A 17,102-nucleotide genomic window follows, 5' to 3' on the forward strand; every position below is an offset into this window, starting at 1 on the left:
CAAATGTTGCCTTCATTGATTTTCATGTTTTTTTATGTGAAGTATCTCTTCCACCTGTAGCATTTCTGGAATTACACTTCTGGTGTTTTAACAAATAGTTGCAAATTAAAGGAGAACATGCTAAAGTCGGAGCAGATGGGCTGAATAAATTTATTGATTTGGGAAGAATACCAAGAGAAATAATCTCCCTTTTAGGGCAAGGAGGAAAAGATGAGTAAAATGAATAGAACACTTCAGCTGTCTTCAGAAAAATGGCTGTGAGCTCAGTAGGGCTGCAGATGGGAGGAGAGGAGAAAGATGGGCAGTTTACACCACGCTGTGGGCATACATGGTGCAGTGCTGCGTGGTGCATACATGCACACATATGTATGTACATGCGTGCCATCCCACAGACCCAGTGGGTAAAGCACTCTAAAAGGTAATGCACAAAACAGTCTGACTCCAACTGAGCTGCTCACACTGATGAAGCCACCAAGCCCAAAGGCTGGGAGGAACCAGCAGGCTCTGCACTTGACACAACTGTGTGCAATTGCTGGGGCTGTTTACTTCCCTCTGGGGGCAGGAGCAGTCCTTGGGTTGGAGAATTGAGTGTTGGAGAGCAACAGAGCTCGGTTTGCAGCTCCTTTAATTGATGTGAGAACAGCTGGAGCCGTCCTGCACTGCATGGCATGCAGCCCTGAGGACCCTTATGCTTGGCTGCTGCAGGTGAGCCTTTTAGAATCACAGAAAGGCTTAGGTGGGAAGGTGCCTTAAGGGTCATCTTGTTTGGTGCTCTTCTGAGAGCTGTTGCTTTCTGCTTTGGAATGTCACGCTGTTACAATTTCCCCTTGATTGCTTCAATGTGATCTGTGTTTTTAGATTGAGAATGGGAGAACTTTTATTTTTGGTTTTGTGTTTGTTCCTGTGTTACTCTTCAGCTCAGCAGCAATTCACCCCGGTGTTTTCCTGTGTCTGCATTTCCAGGCAGCAGCACTATCCCTACTGTTGTGCCTGAGACAGGCAGGATGAGGAATGCATGGGGGGGAAATGCTGTCTGCTCAGCCTTTATGGCACACTGGGGGGTGTGGAGTTCTGGAAGTCTGAGTCCATCTCCCTTAGTGAGGTGTTGTGATTTCCTTTTACACATGGGATCAAATAATAAAATCCTTGGGGCTGGAAGGGATCTTTAAAGGCCGTCTAGTCCAACTCCCCTGCGATGCACAGGGACACCACAGCCCCATCAGGTTGCCCTGTGTCTGATCCAGCCTTGTCTTTGATGTCTCCAGAGATGGGGCATCAACCACATCACTGGGCAACCAGTGCCTCACCATCCTCACTATAGAAGACTTTTTCCTTATATCTAACCTAAATCTGCCCTCCCTGATCTTGAAGCCCCTCAGATACTCAGCTGCTGCTGGATATCTTTTCATAGGAACTAACAGAAGTCTAGGGCATCCATTGCATGTAATTGCTTCTGTGCCTTCCAGGAGGACCCTGTGGCCCGTGCTGCAGCTGAGAGATGTGTTGGTGCTGCTGAGGTTACAGTGCAGGGAAGTCAGGAGATGCACACGGTGATCCTCACTGAACCCTTCCAACCTGGGAAGCCCTACGGTACCAGGATTCCATCTCCCTATGAGTGGCTTCAGATTTAAGGATCTGTAAGGCTATCTCCTGATCTCAAAGACGTGTATTTCTATAGGACAGAAACCCAGGGAAGAAATCCTCGTGTTTGGCTCCTCTTTCACCCCTTGAGCCGCTCCTTGTCAAGCCATGATGCTTAGTTTGGGTGGGCAGAGTGAAGCCCTGGTTCAGCTCAGTCATGGTCTCAGAAGCTGTGTGGAAGTCGTTTCCCCTGACGTTTATTGCATGGAGTGGCAGACATTAAATTGGCAGAATTACTGCAGTGCTGCAGCCGAGCTGGTGGCTGGATCTGTGTATTAATTTTCAAATTCATTAGGGGATAGCTTAAATCTGCAACGGGTGGGCTTAGCAAAGGAATGAAAAATGCTCTATGGATCTCATGAAGATATCTTTTAAATGCTGTTATTTAGGCATTTTTGCATGAGTTCAGGAGCAGATTGCCAGTGGGCAAAGATGGATAAAAAATAGCAATAAAAAACAAGTATGATACATGTGAAGAATGTGAAATGGCTGTGTTTAACCTTTCCACTGTTCTCAGAAGAACTGGAATGGCTGTTTTTCCTTTTTTTTTTTCTTTTCCTGGCTAAAAATGAGCACAGTATGCATGTTGCTCCTGGCTTTATCTACTGTGGTCAATTAAAATATAATTAACTATTTTATGTAGTATGGTTACAGAAATGTAAGTATATGCTGTGGGGGAGGGGTGTGTACAGATGCATTATGCACTGAAAAACAAGGATGTGTGTATGGAGGTGCCAGAGAAATACTTTGAAGGTGAAAGCTGCTTTCTGGACAACGGAAGCTGAAGCACCACAGTCATTAAGGCTGAGGATGATTGAATTACTTTTGCATGGAGGTTCAGGGGAAACTTCATTGCTCTCTGCAGCTCCGTGCGAGGAGCTGGTGGGGAGCTGGGGGTTGGCTTCTTCTTCCAAGTGACAGTGATAGGGTGAGATGTGCTGCCCTGTGTGCAGAGCTGTGCCTCAGCTGGGTTATGACCCAGCTCTGTTGCTGCATTAGAGCCTGGCATGGCAGGATGGGTGTAGCTGCGCTGTCACGGTCCTTGTGCAGCCCAGGGAAGGTTTGCCAAGGTACCCTCCTCACCACAGGGTGCTGGTGCCAGCCTGTACGCGCTGGTTCCCAGGGCATCCCTCATGCTGACTGAACAAGCCCAGCTCCCTCAGCCTGTCCTCATAGGTGAGGTGCTCCAGCCCTCTGATCATCTTTGTGGCCCTCCTCTGGACCCTCTCCAACAGCTCCTTGGATCACAGAGCATCTCCAGCTGCCCTGCTCAGTGCTGCTGGTCCCAGCAATGCCTCCCTGCACTCCCTGGCTGCTCAGCTCACAGCACTCCAGCCTCTCTTGGGTAAAATCTTCCAAAGATTCTGTCCATCTGTGTTATACAATAATGATTTTAGTGATGTACTGCTGTGGTAGTGATAAATGAATTGCAGTTAGGAAAGCACTCTGTCTGTGGTGATCATTCTGGTACTGCAGGAATGGGAATAGCAATGAGAGGACTCTGCACAGATGTGAGGGAGACTGTAATCTTCTGAGCTGCTGTAACGTGTTTCTGTGTTTATATGGGTTTTGTCCATCTTGCCAGTTTCAGAATTCAATTTTTTTTTTAATATGATGTATATTTTTGGGGGAGGAGGAGGGGGAATGGAGACAGAAATGGAGGAGGGGGGGGAAAAGTGAAGATAGAAAGTCCTTGGTGAGGTAAGTAGTGATTGGATTGCAGCAGAGCACCCTTGGGAAGGAGCACTGCTGCTCCCATTGGATCATAGGGGCTGTGATGTTGAGCCTTTTACTTCAGTCATCTCAAATACCAGAAGCACTGAGCATGGCTGTTCTTTGCAGCTTGCCTATCTCCCTGGGTTTGGAGCACCCAAGCGAGTCAGATTTGATCTGGGAGGAACAGCAGCACCCTGGGCCAGGTGGGAAGTTCTCAATACTTGCCTGAAGAGACTGCAGCAGGTGGGAAATCTCTAAAGCTGAATTTAAAGCCCTGATACTCGCAGAGATTCGAGGCATTGCTGTCTCCACTCCTGACAAGCAGTGCTATGGGCCAGGCTGTGTGCTCAGAAATGGGGTGCATAAGAAGGGCCTCCCTATGTGAAGAAATAAATGGGTCTGGGCTGGATAGGCTGTCATTGTGTAATCTCACCCACTCCATTAGAGAACACTCCCTTCACAGAGAATTTGTCAGAGTAATGGTATAAAATAAGGAACAAAGGCAAAGGAAACGCTTGCAGTATCCACTGATACAATGGGATGCAGTAGGTTGGGTTAGATGATGTAGGTCCTTTCCAACCTTGTAATTCTATGATTCTATATCCTGTGTTTTTAGGGAAAAAGGCTGAAACACCAATTTGGAAGAGGATTTCTTCCAAGGATTTACTCCTGGAGCCCTCTCCCATAGGCTCTGTGTGTGGTGTGGGGCTGGCAGTGGGGCAGCAGGGAGGCAGAGGGCCCTGAGCCCAGCCCAGCCATGGGGCACTCATTGGAGCTCTGTGAGGTGCTGCTAACGAGGCAGTGCCACTTAGCAGGCCCTGGGAGGGAGCTCAGCAATGTGCCTGGGCCACTTCTTCTTGAGCCACGGCCGCCTCTCGCATGAAGAGAGATCTCAGGAGTGGGAATTAATTTCAAAAGGCACTTTTTTTTTCCCCTTATCTTTTGCTCATTAAGTTGTTCAGGAAAAATTAACTAATGAGATTATTTGCCAGAAAAATTGTCCAGCTGGTGCTCCTGAGCGCTGGTTTGTGCTGTGGAGGGTGCCATGTTGTTAACAGCTCAGAGATGGCGTTGAGCACTGCCTGTTTCCCAGCTGCATGCAGGGCTCTTGCTGAGCTTCTCCTGAGAGCTTCTCTTATTTTTTTCCCCCTTTTTTTTTTTTTAAATCTGCATGTGGATCTCATGCCTCCTTCCTGATAGCAGTCACGTGGATGCTGCCTGCATCTGAGCTGAGCATATGGCTCAGCATTCCAGGCACAGTGGCTGAGCCCTCCTGTAGGGAAGGTAACATCTGCCAGCTCCCGCAGCCTGTAATCAAACCTACAGAGGCAGAACTGCCAAAGTCGTGTCAAAGTGGCAAATTTACATCCTGGGGCAAGAGGCTTCACTTCTGGCAGGCTGTTGGCTTGATTCGGGTCTTAATTATTGTCATAGTTGTAACTTTGATGTTAGGAAGGAAAACAGAGCCTGCTGATGGGAACTTGGTGCTCCAAGCGCTGCCCTGGAGTCCCACCAGGTTTACCTTCACCTGGGAAGGCTCAAAGTCTCTCCTGTTTCCATTGGGATCCCAAAGGCATCTACAGGTATCCCTGGGGATTCGTGGAGTAAAGTGAAAGCTTCCAACTCCTATAGGAAGGGCTATGAAGCTGCACAGGTGGCTGCTTCTCATCCTGGATTCCTGCCTGGTGCACAGGCAGAAGTTCCAGATCTTGCTGCAGGTGCTCCAGTGCATCTTCAACCCTATTTTGTGATGGGATGGAAATGGAGGCTGACAGAACTCAGCAAATCTGAACCAAAAATGCCCTTATTTGGGGAGGTATTAATAGAAGAGCTCTACAAAGATGGGAGTATTATTAGAAGGTCCTAATATAGCTTAATCTTAGCATGCTGCATCTAATTTTGGAGCGGGGCTACTTTAGAAAGAAAGAGAGAGAATTATAAAACAGCAGTGATGATAGGAGGCTTAGAGATTGTTGTGGATGAGGAAAGGTCAGAATAATTTTCTGGCTTGTTGATGGAGTGGTGGCACGTGATGTGCACCTGAAAACCCTGTGGAGTTTCCTTTCTCCGAGGATTTTGGAAGAGTGGAGCAGCTGCAGAGGTCTGGATAGGCTGGGTGTCAGCACTCTGAGTTATGGCAGTTGCAGCCACCAGGCAAAACCCAGAGTTCTACTGACAAAGATTGGAGGTAACTCTGTGTTCAGCAGTCAGAAAGCAAGGGAAGGGCTGGAGTCATTAAACACCACTTACATCCCAGCTGTCAGGAAACAAATTGGATTTTTCAAGAGAAAACATGGGAATAATGTTGATTTTTCTTTATGAAAACTCCATTGAAAGCTTTTTCCACTGCAGTTCTTCCTGGATCTTCATTTTAACCAAAATGCCTTGCAAGAAATTAGCTTAAATTATTATCCTTCTGATACAAGAGGAAATACTCAGAATTGTCAAATGAGGGACTGCACATCAAAGGTAGAACAGATAAATACATTTCACTCGTGTCGTTTTTTATGGCATCTACCTTAAGCTATTAAAAGTTTTACTGCAGTAGTTACATGTACACTGATTTGCATTTTAGACTGCATGAATTTTAATGTTCTCCTTTGAACTTGATTTAATGCCTCTGAGATTGACAACAAGATCTCTACCATATTTCCTCATATATAATCTTCTGATAGCTTCCCCCACTGCACGCAGCTGGGCTGAGCAAGCTGATGCCACAGCCTGACTCTGAGGTTCATTAATATCATCAAAAATCTGTGTGGGGATGGTGGAGATAATCTGGAGCTCATGCAGGAAAATCTGCTCTTAAAAGAATAATTAACTTTGACTCCTGCTCAGCTCAGAGTTTATCAGCGAGGTTAGGATGAATTGTTTTAAGGTGTGTTTTTTAAAAGGATTGTGGCTTCATTATCAGAGCACCAACGGCCTCTAACAAATTCAGTGTTGCACCGGGGCTGCTTTGCAGGAGATGGGAAGGAAGGACAGGCTAGATGTTAGGCTTTATAAGCAGGTTCTGAGCAGCGAGGCTGTCCTGCCCTGCAGGTAACCTGGGCTCTTTGCTCTTTACCTGCTGGGTGCTCCCTGCTGGCCATGGGTGTGCAGCTCTGGGCTCCACTGCCACCAGTTGGGGCTGGGCTGTGTGTGCAGGGCATTGCCTGGGACAAGGGGAGCCCTCACCGAAATGGATAGGCAGAATTAATACCCACAGCCATCAACTGTAGTGGAAGTTTGTCCCGAAGATAAGTGGGGGTCAGCTAATAAACCTGTGCTTAGCCAGGGTATGTCATGAACTCGGAGGGCTGGCTTTGCATGCTGGAGCAACAAGGCAGTTATGAAAGCCAAAGGGTTCGTGCAGACCCTGCTGGCTTCTGCAGGGCTTGTCTTGGCCCTAATGAAGGCAGCAGGGATCACCAGCACAGCTCTCCTCTGCCCACAGAGAGCTGCAGGGGCTGCCCAGACGTTCTCACTGTGCTTATAGATGAGAAAGGGGCCGGAGCAACGCTGCTCCTCCAGCAGCCGTCTGTAGGGTCTGCGCTGTGCGCATGGCAGGAGCAGAGACCGGCTGCAGGTGGTGGTGGAGAAGGTGGATGGCAGCAGAGATACTGCTGTACTGTGGGGATCCCCAGTGGTGCCTCTTCCGTGGAAACATCATAAAGGCATTAGGAAATGCCAGTCAATGTTCAGTGACATATCTGTATCTACATATTGCCAGGGCTGAAGCTGTTTATGCACTGAGTTTGTGTTTTGCAGCTGCTGGTTATGTGACAGGAATGATGGTTAAATTGAGAGTTTCGTTGTTTCATGGATGCAGTGTGGATTTGAGCACTTCTCTGGGCGGCAATATTTCCCTATTTTCCAGAACCCCATAGAGATGTTAATGATATATTAAGCACTAACTGGAAGCCATAACACCAGAGGAGATATTTAGGTAGTGGAACACTTTGGGAAACTTAATCTGTTTTCCATTTTTGCTGCAGATTTCTGCAAGACTTCTTAAATACTTACTGCTTTGTGGCTCATTCCTTATAGAACAGAGGCAGTTCTCTTTTTGCATGCTTCTATTATTCTTGTATGGATTTTCAGCTAGTGGCAGCACTGATAGATGGCTTTCTCTTCAGGTGGTGTAGGTGAAGTACCTTATTAATTAACATTTATTAACTATTTTTTTGTTCAGAAGAGGGAATGTGAACTACAAGTCATGTTGAACACCAGTAATTGGAACATCAGGAATTTTTATAACTGAATCATGGGCATGTGCCTTAGTAATAAGCAATTGGAAAGCTAACTCAGAACTATTCCAAAGGGTCTCTGTAGTCAATTATATGTGAGGGTTTCATAGAATGGAAGTCAAATTTGAGGCTGGGAAGAACCCATGTGCAATCCCAACTCTCAGCATCTCCTCACAGCAGAGCTGCTCCTTTCCCTCCCCCATCTCTGTGTCCCTGCCCTGGGCTTCTCAGCGAGCCCCAACCTCCTGCACTGGGCAGCCCAGCAGGGTTGTGCTGTGCCCTCAGGGTCCCTCCCACACCTGCTGTTGGGCTCTGTGTGCTGTTGCCCACTGGGCACACTGCTAGCCATGGTCAGCTTGGTGCCCACCAGGAGCTCAACTTCTCTACACTGCTGTGGTTCCCCTCCCACTTCTCCATGTGCTTCTTGTGTTCTTCCACTGGACGTGTGGAAGTCACAGCCTCTGCAGGCTCTGGCAGCTGGGGCAGCAGCTCTGCTCCTTGGTGGGAGGTTGTTAGCCTGTTGGTAGCATTTCCACTCTTCATACCTGCTATTTTGCTCAATAACATGCCTTATTATTTGGTCCAGGATTTTTTCCTTTTACCACTTTCTCATTTTCAAGCAAATGAGGAGCAAAGCTCTGTGGTGGGCGATGCAGAGAAGAGCAGTGACTGAGTGCTGCTGGGTGTGATGTGAAGGCATGGCTGGAGCCAGACTGTCTGCCTGCGTGCCCTGCAGGACCAGGGCGAGGGGGGTACATGAGCAGTGCTGGATTGCTGCTCCTGAGAGTGGAAATGCACAGAGGGTCAAAACGCAGTTATGAAAGGAAACACAATGTCATCCATGGTATATAAGCCAGAAGAGACTTCTCCATCCCGTCCTCACTGTGGGTTACATATGAGCAGAAGGGGAAACAAACAAACAAAAAACCAACCAAACAAAAAAAAAACCCGAACAAATCTGAAGGCATTTAAGAACACTTCCTTGAGCAGATGTAGGAAGACAGCTCCGCACCGCCTCCTCCCTGTTGCGATCTTGGAAATCAGTCCCTTGGGAGAGCTGTAACCAGATGTGGGAGCACTTATTTTTTTGAATTTATTTCAGCTATGTTAGCAAGAAAGACTTAATCCAGTTTTCATGCTGGCAGCGGAGGCACTAGAAATGTTCCCTTTCTGCCCTTCCCTCCTCCTGGTTTAGATGCAACAGTAGTGCAGCCCTGGGTTCTTCTTGGTGACATGGAGCTGCAGGAGCTGCCCAGGGCTCCATGCCCTGCAGGAGCTGATGGTCAGAGGGCTGAGCAGCTCTCCTATGAGGAAGGGTTGAGGAAACTGGGATTGTTCAGCTTGGAGAAGAGAAGGCTCCATGGAGACCTCATGGTGTCCTTCCAGTGCTTGAAGGTTGTGTATAAACAGGAGGGGAACGGCTGTTTGTGAGGGTGGGTGGTGACAGGAAAAGGGGAATGGTTTTAAACTGAGACAGGGGAGGTTTGGGTTGGATATGAGGAGGAAGTTTTTCAGCCAGAGGGTGGTGAGGCACTGGCACAGGTTGCCCAAGGAGGCTGTGGATGCCCCATCCCTGCAGGCATTCAAGGCCAGGCTGGATGTGGCTCTGGGCAGCCTGGGCTGCTGGTTGGCGACCTGCACACAGCAGGGGTTGGAGCTGGGTGAGCACTTTGCTCCTGTGCAACCCAGGCCATGCTGTGGTTTTTATGAGCTGCTCCCACACTAAGCTGGGTATTTAGGTTCAGGAATGTGATTCTGCACCCACAGCCAGGCTTAATTCTACCTGCATGTTCTGGGCTCCTGCCCACAGCTATGATCAATCTGGGGGCTCCCAGCAGCCACCAAGGAGCTGGGACCTGCAGGGATGTGGGCTCTGGGGTCACACGGTCCCAGTGATAAGGATGCTTTAGGAGCAGAGAGAGCTACTGCTCCATTCCTGTTCAGAATTTTAAAAGCCATTTAGATGCTTCTTTGCTGCTGGAGAGCTAAATTTAAACATTTCAAGGGAGTTCAGTGAAAACTTACATAGGTGGGGGAAGGAAAAATCTTATTCTATAACACTCGCTCATGGTAATTAATCTTAGAAAGTTTCAAGCTGGGATGATAGTTTGTATATCAAATAGAGCAGAGTAGGCTATTTGGATTTTAAAAGAAAACACAACTTGCAGGAATGTTATCTTCAAATTACTCTTCCACAGCGTTACATTCACAGCATCCCCCTCCACTACAAACAGCCGAAATCTGCGCTAAGGAATCAACGATACCCAGAACAGCCATCAGCAGGGGGGCTTTTCTGCTTCCTCTGGCTTTTCATGCTGCATGGATAGGACAGCCCCGTTGCCAGGGCACTCCAGGTACTGCTGCTGTACCATCATTGCACTCCACTTTAGAATACCTTCTGGATCTTGGGTATATGCTGACAGAATTCCTCATCATAAATGAGGGAATACACATGAACCCTCCGTGTGCTGGAGGTTCCCAGGGGATGGTGCCCAAGCTGGGGGCTAGCAGTCCCAGCCACGCTGGGTTGATTGAGGAGCTGAGCTCTGAGCTGCTGATTGGAGGTGATTTGTGTTGGCTTTGGTGCTGTGCATTGAGCCCCCCATGAGCCAAGTGGTAGTGCTGGTAAAGTAGAGAATTGTCCAAAGAGTTCATTGAGGAACATCGTGCTACAAAGTGCAGGGCTAGGAGAAGCCTTCCACATCCTTGTGATGCTCAGGGGAAAGCCATGCAATCGTACAAGCGCACTGCGAGCTGATCCATGTGAGAAGGCTGAAGATTGGAAGTGGTGTGGCTACTATTATCCTTTATTCTTTTGGGAGTTCAGGGGGTTTTGGGCCGCTTCCTGATCACCTTACTGTTATCTACCATGCCAACAATTAAAGGGAGATGTGTTTTGCATCGTTGGAGTTAGTTGTTATCTTGATGTAGTCTTTGGACTTTACGTGAAGGCTGTGCTTGTCAAATGTCAAAGCAAAACAGCTCTGAGTGGGAAGGAACTGCTGTATTGGTAATGAATTAAATTAATTTCCACGAAATGAGCTGATGGCAGGATTTCCATAAATTATTGTGGCTTAATGATGGACCTGCTGCTGTACCACATATGAAATGCTGCTTTGCTGCTGAGCTGGAAATGAGTATTGGCAGGCAAGAGCTAGCTTTAGTCCGTAATGTTACTAAATACTACACTTTAAAAAGTTCTGAAAATATTTTAAGAAACGGTTTATAGAAGTGATGGGTGATTTAAGATGGTGGGTGACTTCAGTTAAACCATCAGCATTTTATGGGGTACCCAGATGTGGTTACCTGGCTCCAAGCAGCTCTGCTGCAGCCGATAGGATTACGTGCATGAGTAAGGACAGCAATATTTCCTCTGTTTGCACAGGGAAAGCCATGTTTGATCATAACCTAAATATTTGTCTTTATTCACTCAATGCTAGATTTACTGTGTAACTATTTGGTTGTTCTATTGTTTCATCAGTTCTGAAGATATATATGGTAGTGCAATGTTGTGGAAGAGGAGAAATAGTTGTGGGTCAGATGAAGAAATCAGTTTTGTTGTATTTGTATTTGTTAGGACTGTTTTTAAAGTAAGACTTACTGGAATGTTAGGCCTCTTCCTGTCATTTCAGAGGAAATCATGGAATCACAGCATGGCCTGGGTTGCACAGGAGCACAGTGCTCATCCAGCTCCAACCCCTGCTGTGTGCAGGTCGCCAACCAGCAGCCCAGGCTGCCCAGAGCCACATCCAGCCTGGCCTTGAATGCCTGCAGGGATGGGGCATCCACAGCCTCCTTGGGCAACCTGTGCCAGTGCCTCACCACCCTCTGGCTGAAAAACTTCCTCCTCAAATCCAACCTAAACCTCCCCTGTCTCACTTTAAAACCATTCCCCTTGTCCCATCACCATCCACCCTCACAGACAGTGCTTTTGTTTCCAGAGCACTTTGAGCTTGCTGATGTTGCAGCTCTGCAGCCTTAGGGGCTGAAAGCAGCACCCAGCTGGGACTGTTGGGGCTGACTGTGGGGAACATGGAGAACTTCTGGGGAGGTGCGACAGGAATTTATAAGGGTAGCTTATAACGATGCATCTTCACTCAGACCATTTACACAATGCCAAATCTGTTTCATTTCATTAGATTTTATAACCACCATTATTAAAACTAGTGGTCATGAAAATAACACTCATGCTGAAACAATTCCTTATGTTCTGATATCCTCTGGTGCCAGCCCCAGCTGCTTGCTTGTTTTCTAGGATGCTTCTGTGACTTTCCTTCCTCATCTGAATTACTCACTCTATTCCCTGCTTTCCAGGGTTTCCTTTGGAAGTAAAGTTTCAAGCCACACACAGCTGGCTCTGCTAAGAATACACTTGTTAATATGTTCAAAAGAAATCCAATTTTTCTGTGTGCCAGAGTCTCAGGGAGCAGGGATTTTCTGTGAAACACCAAATACTGGGAGAGATGGGGACAGCAGGGGCTGCTCCAGCAGTTCTGCCACTCACACTGGGTTGTTGGTACAGAGAGGTGATGCATGGGACAGAAATCCCCAATTGTCAGTGAGCACTGTGAGCAGGCACTGATGCATGGTGCTGACAGCGGCTGCTCACTGCAGGGTTTTAATGTGGTGGGACACATCTCTTGATTCCAATAGCCTGCAGGATTTAGAGAAGACTCCATGGAGACCTCATTGTGGCCTTCCAGTACTTGAAAGGAGCGGATAAAGAGGAGGGGGAACGGCTGTTTGTGAGGGTGGATGGTGATGGGACAAGGGGAATGGTTTTAAAGTGAGACAGGGGAGGTTTGGGTTGGATACTGGGAGGAGGATTTTTCCCCCAGAGGGTGATGAGGCACTGGCACAGGTTGCCCAAGGAGGCTGTGGATGAGCATTGTGGTCCTTTTCAATCCAGGCCATCCTGTGATCATGCACACCTGTCACTTGACACAGGGTTTTTTACCATTCATGTCCCCATGAATACATAGTAGGTAAGGCCAACACAGTAGAAAGCTTCTTTAGTGAGAGTGAAATGAGTGCACTTATGTATTCCGTGGTTAAACTTGTTGTTGTCTCCTTGATCTTATTAGGTCGTGTTATGTGACCTGCACTTGACTGCTGTCTGTCTGCAGCAGAGCTGTCGCACCACACAGGTCCTGCCCTGCCACATGGCTGCAGGGGCACCGTGTCCCCAGCTGTCACCAGGAGCAGTGGCCACAGCAGTGTGTCCCTGCACAGAGCTGCCTTTTCCCCTGGCAATGAGGGGCTGTTTGTTTTTCCCTCTACTTGCTGCCAGCTAACGCTGTGCTTGCTGTCACTCCTGTGACACAAGATTGTCTGTGGCAGAATTTGTTCTTTAAAATGTTTTTTTATGTGATGGGTAGCTTGGTGACAATGCTAGGTAGAGCAGTGGAGATGGGTGTCTCCTGGGCAGGTTGAAAGATCACAGAATCATAGAACAGCCTGAGTTGCACAGGAGCACAGTGCTCATCCAGCTCCAACCCCTGCTGTGTGCAGGTCACCAACCAGCAGCCCAGGCTGCCCAGAGCCACATCCAGCCTGGCCTTGAATGCCTGCAGGGATGGGGCATCCACAGCCTCCTTGGGCAACCTGTGCCAGTGCCTCACCACCCTCTGGCTGAAAAACTTCCTCCTCATATCCAACCCAAACCTCTCCTGTCTCACTTTAAAACCATTCCTTCTTGTCCTATCACCAGAGGTCTCTCCTGAGGTCCCTGCAACCTACATGGCTCTTGTCTAATGCACTTTGCTCTCTGTGGAAGAGTTGGGGGATGTTTGCAAATAGCCATCCTGGATTTCTGTGGCTGCAGAATAGGCTGTCAGTCTGAATGAAAGCCTGCTGCTTACTTGTAAATAACTGGAATGCTTACAGAATTGTACATACCCCTGGGATTAGGTTAGTTGGACAGATGGACGTGGACCAGATCATGAGATCGGCTTATATGAATTATACACAGCCAAAGGGAGAGGCTTCTGTTGAGTAGCTGGAAGCACAGGAGAGAAGGATTTGCTGTGGAAGGAATCATAGCATGGCCTGGGCTGGAGCTCCCAGTGTTGATGCTGAGAGGGAGAGAACAGCCCTAGTTGGTGGCTGGAGCTGTGAGTGATATGCATGCAGCAATAAGAGGGCCTGGAGGCGGGGGTGGAAGTGAAGCATCTCACCTCTGAGAAGTGACACCTGGCATGCAGAGGTTTACTTGCTGGCAGCACTGAGGATCGTCCTTGGAGCTCCAGGCAGTGAGGTTCTACCAGAGCTGCTCACTGCTGTGAGCCAGGAGCAGGGCTGGGTGCCACCCCCACCCAGGAGCTGCCTTTGTGCTTTGTGCCAATAGAGCTTCTGCTTTAAATGGGGAAGGATGAGAAGTGCTGTCGTTTGATGTGCTAGCATGGCACACAGGTCACATGCTCTGAATATTTAGATAAGTTTTAAAGAATGCAATTAAACTATTTTTCAAGCACCATGCCAATAAACTGTTATGAATTCTTCCATATTTACCTACCCTGCTCTATTAAGTGATTATTATTATGAGCACACTTCCTATCAGTCAGATGAAGGAATATATGCCATTAGAAAGTTAACTCAGATTTCCAGTATGAGATTGTCATTAAATTACTGTAAATTAAAATGGAACTCCCTCAGGATTTTCAAGAGATTGTATATCAGAGCAAAGACACTGCAGTGAGTAAAGCCTGCATCTGTTTGGCCCACATCATCAGGCTCTTAAAGCTGAAATGCTCTGCCATCATTCTGCATAGTGCCACACTGGGCTGTGCTGCCTGGTGCTGCACACTGCTCCCTGCACTTCTATCATCCGCTGCTCCTGTGGAAAGTTGTCCTCACGGCTCTGGGCATCACAAGTAGCATAACAGGCAGAGTGGAAGTATTTTTATCTTGGCTGAGCACACTTGCTGTACTGATTGGGAATGTATTGCCTGACTTCAGCTGGAAGTGGCAAATACATCAGAAGCAAAAGGCAAATTCATCTGCGTATCACTCATGTCAGCGCCGCCATTGACGTGACAAACCCAAGTTATGCCAGGCAAACACAGCTGGGCTGGAGGAAAACATTCTCATTCACAATGCTTCAAAAACCTGGCGTGGAGCTGGGTGCTGTCTTTCCAGTAAAGCTCTAAATATTTTAGAGGGTTGTGCTCCCCCAATGAGGACCATGACTTGGTGTGTGGCTGCCAGGCTTGCTTTGGACTAGTGGGTGTTCAGTCAAGCTGTGAGAAGCAGTGCCATTAGGCAGAGGCTGGAGGTGAAATGTTTTAATTAGCAGACTCCGTCCCCGGCTGTTCTGCTCTCAAATTCTTATCAACGTGAGCAGCTGGGATTCAGTGCCAAACCTGAGGATTGACCTTATATACAGAGAAGACTGCTTGTCGAGTACTTCCATAATAGCTGGGCCTGGGAGCTCGTGTTGTGTGGTTGGAAGGCTGTGTGATTTTCCCATTTATTTCAGTGTCCTGTGAGCAGAATCGTTCTTCCTTTCCCCTTTGCTCTGTCATCTCTTCTTGTGGCCCAAAGACTGCAGAGATAGTAGGGCCAGGTTGTTGCACTCTTGTCTTATAGAACAGAAGTACTCCCCAGAAGGGGCATGGTTCTTGAAGGTCCAGGCTCTGTCTCCATTGGGGTACCACGGAGTGGCCCCACTGATTGGAGCTGAGCTCAGTTTGTAGTTCAGCTCTCAAACAAAGGCAGTGAAAAATGAATAATGAATCAGCTTCTTGGAAGACTGTGTGTGGAGTCGGAGACCTCTGAGATCACAGCAGAAATCTATAAAGTCAGTCTACTCTTCGTAGAGTGTCTGGATCTAATTGGAAAGGGGGGTCAGGTAGGGCTGAGTTAGGAGACTAAGTTCTGAATGTACAGCTCTATAATTGCTTTATTCTTAGGGTCTGAGACACGGTTATCAGAATTCAGCTGCGGAATCATATCATGTCCTTATTTATTTACACACTTGTAGGGGAGGAAATGGGGTGGTTGTCCTTCTTTGGGGGCAATTGGAGAAGCTGCTTTTGGTTGTCTACCAATAGTGGAGCAGCTACTGAAGGAATGCACGTAGCCTCTTTCTGAGTTTCAGAGGCATCTCTATTTCTGGATGCAGTCCCAGCCTTGAATGTAGGAGATAACAGTGGAACTGATTAAAATTAGAGTGGTTTTCAAGGGGCCTTAATGATATCTTTGTAACATACTATAAACAGAGTTTCTGTAGGACTTTTGAAATGTTACAGAAAAGTTAGTAGTAATGCATCATTATTTATTCCCTTTTCTAGTTAGCAAGTAATTATAAGGAGTGCAGAGGGAGGATCTGTAGTCATGTCCATGGAGATCCCCACAGTGCCTGCACTAAGAAGGTGGGGGGTATTTGTTATGGGTGCTGAAGACGTGAACGGTCCCATGACAGCAGAGCAGGGTCCTGCGTGTCACCACAGCCTGCACTGGGGAGATGCAGAGAAGCTCAGCTTCGGTTCAGCTGGAGCAGCATGGGCTGTGGGGCTTCCCTCCCAGGCAGGGGCTGGGGGCCTGCACTGTGTGCCCCTATGGGAAGAGGGGGCTGCATGTTTGCCTGCTGCTTGAGCTGCTCGTATTTGAAAATAGCTGCTGGACTGGGGAAGCTGATGGAAGGAGGCAAAGAAGCAACATCTCGTTAGCCAGCTGTACTCCTCAAGTCTCCCCCAGGTTCAGAGCTTGCTAGAGCTGGGCCCAGGCTGTGCAGAAGCTGTGCCTGCTGCTGCAGCTGGGAATGTCAGTCTGCCCAAACTGCTCCTCACCAGGGCTCCACGTGGGCAAACACCTCCTGGGGAACTTCAGCAACCTGTCGCTCTGCTAATTGAATTGATTAAGATGTCGATTGGTTAGCTTCCTGTTAATGGAGTGTTTGCTGATGCCACAGCGACTTCTGATACTCTGTGGTTTTCTCATCCCAGGCAGTGCTGTCAGGCAGCTCATAACCGCCACCCAAATGCAGCTTTTCTGACAGAAGCCACGTCAAACTTGGCAGAAGGCTGGGCAGTACCTGGGTGGGAAAAGTGTGACTATGACTGCAGGCCATCATGCATGGACACCTCCAAGTGCAGAGAATCACACTGCAGCTTCCAACCCTCTGTAAGACAGTAAGATGCCTGCTTTGCCAAAGCTGGTGATTTGCATAGCGTGTTTGTATTCGTTGGATGGAAGAAATGAATAGGTTGCATGTCTCGGTGTGCAGGGGCATCAAATGTACCAAAAACCCATGACCAGCACTTGCTCAGGTGTGTTGGCATCAGCCCCTGCCTGGTGCAGCCTGTGGCTGTGGGTGTGAGCCCATGCTGGCAGCATGGCACCTCCAGCAGCAGGCACTGAATGCAGCACTGTTCCCAGCTGGACAGGAGGCTCTGGGCGGCCTCTTCTGTGTTCTAGAGGTGAGTGAGTTGCTCTATGCATTAAACGTCCTCACATACTCATTGTATGTGAGAAATGAATTCTCCTTGCATAGGTGACAGTGGAATTAGAAACCAG

The 17,102-nt window shown here is 48.1% G+C and overlaps 1 long non-coding RNA gene across 1 annotated transcript; it reads left to right on the plus strand.

Moving 5' to 3' along the window:
• The first annotated feature begins 484 nt into the window (after positions 1-484).
• LOC128087279 (uncharacterized) lies at positions 485-5,939 on the plus strand. Its single transcript, XR_008209756.1, has 3 exons — positions 485-705; positions 3,484-3,600; positions 3,974-5,939. It is a non-coding gene; the product is annotated as an uncharacterized LOC128087279 (long non-coding RNA).
• Positions 5,940-17,102: the final 11,163 nt, after the last annotated feature.

This window comes from Tympanuchus pallidicinctus, unplaced genomic scaffold, assembly GCF_026119805.1.
Source record: "Tympanuchus pallidicinctus isolate F22 unplaced genomic scaffold, pur_lepc_1.0 scaffold3, whole genome shotgun sequence".
Lineage (NCBI taxonomy): Eukaryota > Metazoa > Chordata > Aves > Galliformes > Phasianidae > Tympanuchus > Tympanuchus pallidicinctus.